A 5,755-nucleotide genomic window follows, 5' to 3' on the forward strand; every position below is an offset into this window, starting at 1 on the left:
TGGTTTGTCTAAGAGGCGATACTGAAGGGTTGTTTTCTTGCTTATTTGTTACTGAAAACCACATGTGTGTAAGATTTTAAAAAGAGTAAGAAAACAAAAAACAAATTTTTTTGTGATGAGTGGGTCCGACAGCTTTGTATAACAACCAAATGTATTTCTACCACTGATTTTCATCCCACCATTTAATAGTTTTTTTTCCATACAATCTAGCCTGTTTTTCTAAAGTTGATGTTGAAATGAAATCATGCTTTTTATTAACCTGGTTATTTATTCAGTTTCATGGCATAAAATCTATTAATATTCTGTCAGCTTAACATTTGTACTGTTTGCATATTTGGTCCATCTGGTATTATAGGAACTTTAATGCACATGTCACAGCAGCTGCAGTCTTGTGGGATGTCTGTTTGTCAAACTCATTCAGATCTTCAAACTTGCCCATTTCTTCTATCAGATCAACTTTGTGGACAAAACGTTCCCTCTTTGCCTTATATACCCCCCCAGCCACCCACTGAAAAGTGTTCAGCTCAATCAGACGTGACCACTTTTCATGCAGTCAGGTGAAAGATAAATTAGTTAAGCAGACAGAAAGAGCAAGACATTATATTGATAATGATAATTATGTCTAAATAAAAAGTGTTATTCCATTTATCGGCCGAATGTTGTTATGTTATGCCTGGTTATTGTATAATAGAGAGTTTCTGATTACAGTACAAGCCACAGCCGCTTATAGTGATATTTTTTGCTAAACGTATTGCAGTAATGGCTCCATGTTGCATGTCACTCATCATAGAGGTCATGGACAGTAGCTGCAGTGCTTTGTCCTGATGCAGCACAAAGCACTGCAGCCCCTGACCTTCCCTCTGGTCAATATCTTGTTAGTGCTAACCTTTGAGGTCTCGACTGCGCCTCTGAGAGCCAGGAGGTCTTTGCTTCCTTGGTCAGCTTCTGTCCTTCTGCTGTTATTGCCTACTAATTATATCACGCATCCCCATTTCCACAACTCTCTGATGAGCTTATTCATGCCCACCGTCTTGTCGAGGTCGCCTCATTCTGTCAGTGGAGGGTTTTAGGAAGTCAGAATTTTCTTGATCTTATCAGTCATCAGTATCCCTGGAACCGACTTTAAAATCTAAGTAAGTCCTTACTTTGATATTCAGGTTTAGAGTTTTTTTTCTTTTGTTGCATTAGGTTTTAAATATCTAACTGCTGTTAATGCAGAGCGCAATTTTACTTTAGTATGTGTTGGGTGATTTCATTTCCTGTTTTTCTGTTCTATTAGCCCATATTGAACTATAAGCGGGTCTCTCCTGCTCCGGTTGCACATGAGAAGTCACAGCTCCATTGTCAGTAATGATACACCAGACAGACTTACATGATGATAATTCATCCTGATATCTGCACGTGGCTTGAACAGCCTACTTATTAACGCAAGATCCTATGTGTTAGCTACAACAGCTCGTGCAGTAGAGAAGTGTCTTTGCTGTCACCTTAGCCATTTTGATTTTCGTGGGTTCAGCGAGTGTAAGTCCTGCCTTGCAAAGGCTTCCTCTTCTCACCAGACTGAAGAGAACATTGAAGAATTAAGTACAAGGGTAATAAAAATGAAGTGCAAGCAGAAGTGTGAATATTGGAGGTGAGAGCATGTGTGAGAACGCCTTTGTTAATTTGTGTGTGAAAGTCCTTTTTGCGCTGTCCTATTGTTGGCTGTGTTAAGCTCAGAGGCTGCTGACCAAAGAAGGGATACAAATGTGTCACCTTATCAACATCAAAGCTTAAGAATTAGCAAACTCCACTTAATATTGCTGAGTATTTAAAATAACCAAGCAAGTTCACCATCTGTGATTCTAAAAATACAATAAATTATGTTATACGGTGTAGGTGTAAAAAAAATACAGCAAAAATAGTCTGCTCTGTTTTGTCTTCTCTACAGGGTGCCATCTTCACACATACTCAGACGAAAAGAGCTTCCTTCTGATGCTCTCTCTGTTTAAGACATGCAGACAAACTCTCACACAAGGGAGCCTGTGTCACTTTGTATGTTCTCTAGTATAATTACAGGAAAAATTTTTGAACACACAGCCCTTTAGACATGATATTCTTCTCTTTGAGTGGAGTACATTGGTCATCATATTACCGATTATTAAGAACTGACTTATTTTATCCGGATCTGCCAGATCTAATTGAATGTTTAAAACAACAATTAGGGGTATATTGTCATTTATTGCATTATAATTAAAGGGTTCCTATGCACTCTGGAAATGTCTAGAATTTTATTCAAGTTTCTTACAGGTGGTGACTTAATTAAGGTGCTAAATTGTTGGTGAAAGTTATGTCAATCCATCCATTTTGAACCTTTGCACTTGCAATGAGAACCCTGAGATTATAAAGGTTTGTCTTCGAAAAATATGCAGGACCCTCACAGTAGTACATTATTGAACATTTGAAGTCTCATTATGGATTGTTGTTCCACAGTGAGTTTGAGCTATATGACTTATACAAAATGGCAGAATATGCTATTTAAGAAAATCCCATTTCACCAAAAATAATGAAAAAACAGACACCTGTTTTCATACCAAACTTCACAATACATTTGTAAATATTTTAACTAGTTTGTGAAATTTTGTAAATCTGTCTCACATTATAAAGATTTATAGCTCACTAGACAGTGTCCCATTTCCATTTAGTAGTAGTAACACTCTAAAATGCTAAAGCCACATTTACACCTCAGAAAATCTAATGGGTAACCAACAAGCAAATGCCATTAAGACACTTGCAGTTGCTCTAGTCTTCTATGCTTCTGTGGCTGCCCAGAAACCTGAAATGGAAGCTGTTATAAAATTTTTTTACAATCTAATTGTTGAGTTGAGAAATTATTTTCAAGAAAGAAAGTTTGGAGTCTTCCCCTTATTGGATAATTCAAAGTTTACTCAGATGCAGCACTGAGCAGTGATCAGAAAAATAAAATAAAAAATAAAAACTCTAAAACCTACAGGACAGGTCTCAGGTAAAATACTAAATGCTAATGTTCAAAGCAATACAAATAGATAAGGACAATGTCTTTCTGCTGGAAAGAAACAGTGCAAGTCATAAATTTGCTGAGTTGAATTGAAAAAAAACAGTAGTTGTGGAAACTCATCTTTTTCATGCAGATGATATTTCAAATGTGAACCTCTCGTTCTTGTATATGTTTAAGCATTGTTTCGGAAAGATGACTCTGGGGTTATTTTGCAGATCAGGACAGACCTTAGGCCAAAGATAAACTTCAGTAAATTGCAAACCGTTTGTCTAGTAGATGAGGCTTGTCTCAAATTGGACCACTCAACTGGTCAATGATCCAAGTAAGTCATGGAACTTTACCTCAGTTTGCAATAAGCAAATAATCACAAGGAATAAATTGCATTATCTTGCATAGAATCCAAATACAGTTTCTGTTTTTTCTAAAGCTGGTTCACACTTTGAATCATGATAAAATGATCTGTCATTTTGGGAAGAAAGATAGATTCTATGGACTCATGCAAGTTAATAATTATGAGCTGCTACTCTTTATGTGTCTGGGAGAGGGAGGCTCATTTTCTCTAGCTGTCCTGCACCATCGGGCTGAGCTGACTGGTGTCAGAGGGAGGCAGTCTAGAGGAACGTTGGAATTTCTCTGACTTGAGAGGCTACCAGGGGCACACAGACTCTGCTGGTGACACCTCCTTAATGTGCAGGAGACGACAGGTAGACAAGGCAATACGGGTACCTAAAGGCCATTAGAAATGTGCAGGAAAGGACTAATGAAGATGCTGGGCACTACCTGCCCTGACAAAAACACAATTTATTCAGCAGAGATTTCACATAAGGCTGAGGTGTTCCATATAGTTGTCAGACAAATGAAACTTAAGACTGCTCTGAAGGCAAATTAATTGACAGCATCTCTATGGTGACCAAGAGGTTAATGCATCCCGGTGGTGACAGTAGCATCATCTGTGCCTCGTTTTTTCCTCATGGGATTCAAATCCCTTTAGAGAACCAATCTCAGTGAAGCCATGGCAGGATTGTCTGGATTTCTCCTCTCGTTCCTGAAAATGGTTCACATTCCTGTTCAACTGAGACTTAAGAGCCACACATGAAGGTCATCATGATGTGATTTCAACCGTTAAGGCTTCCTGTTTAAACCTGCCCTTTTATTTGGATGCAGGAAGAAATTCTTCTGTGCAAAACAAGTTCACTTAAATGACTTAAATTTATTTCCCTCTGCAGGGGATGTGGACATGGTTCAGGTTATTTCTTGTCAGGATTGCAGACCTGCATAGTTCCCTATTGGGAATTGGGAAAAGGCTTACGGTGGCCCATCACAAGGCAGCACTGAGACAGACAACACAACAAACCAGACATGTGCACATTCACACCAAAGGGCAATCTAGCAAAGCCAAATAACTAAACAAGCTTGTTGTTCTGAAAGATGAAGTTAGAGTATTTGGAGAAAATCCAGAGAGAATGTTCAAACTCCATGCCGAATCACCTTGTCACCTGTCTTAAAGCTAACGGGGACAACAAGGAGGCCTTCCAGTCATACTCTACAAAGCAGATATCAGTCAAAACGAGAAAATGACATGAATTTTTTTTAAGTAAAATAAAATGCAATCAAAAACAGATTAGCTCCCATTGTGTTTTCTGTAGCATTAAGTAATTGCTTTCTCATTGCCCTTTGGAATCAAGCTTATTAAATTTAATTCTGCCAAAGGCGTGTATGATTTTTGGTGCATCAAAAAGTATAATCATGCGACTTTATGTCTTTGTGTGTACAAAACTAACCTGTTAACACTTCTGACTTGCTTCCCTGATGAGAATAAGCCAAATTGTTGAATAGAAATATCTTTTTTATTTCAATACAACAACATTCCAGCTTCTTGAAACATGTTGTGTTTTGATATTGTGGATCTCCTTTCTCAATTTTTTTATTCAGTTTTCTCTTCCTCAATTCAGATCACATTCTAATTAATTTTCAAACAGTAATATTTTCTTTAGTTTTTGAATGTTAGAATTTTATGGGGTTTTTTTGTTATTTTTTGGCATTTTACCTTTCGATACGTAACAAAATTTGTGCAACACAGGGTATTTTTCTTTAAGCAAATTAATCCTTTGAATTAAAACCCTTACTTCCTGCTCTCTCCGATTGTTTTAATAGCCACTTTATTGTCTCATTATAGTGGACAGCTTGTGAATATGAATGCTTTGAATTTTATTGTAAGTTCACATCAAACACACATTTCTACATACAGTATATATGGAGAGCACCGAGTACAGACAGTTAAAATAGAAAACAGTAGCTGCTTTGACAACGTTGAAGTATTAATGAAAGTTTTAATGAAAACAGACGAATATTGCAGGTGTTGGATTAGAAAAGTGGCTGTGCAGGAAAACAAACACATGAAACAAATTAGATGTCTGATCATATAAACCTGGTGGCATTTGAAAACCACTCATGCTTAATAACTGGGTGGTCATAACTTCATTATCACCATTTCTTTTACAAGATGAAGGCTGCCATGAATATATCCTTTTCTCTGTATTACAATGGATAATACACATACACATACACACACCCCACAACATGCATGCACAAGGTGGGATTTGAATATATGAGGTGTGATCCTCCACTGCCATCTATTGGTTTCCTTTTCCAATCAAAATACTCTCAGCCGTCCTCCACCAAGCTATAAGAGCCCTGCAGTGGGATGGTTTTGTATTTTCAGACTTGAATTGCAAAAAA

The sequence above is a fragment of the Xiphophorus maculatus genome, chromosome 23 (genome assembly GCF_002775205.1).
Source record: "Xiphophorus maculatus strain JP 163 A chromosome 23, X_maculatus-5.0-male, whole genome shotgun sequence".
NCBI classification, from domain to species: Eukaryota; Metazoa; Chordata; class Actinopteri; order Cyprinodontiformes; family Poeciliidae; genus Xiphophorus; species Xiphophorus maculatus.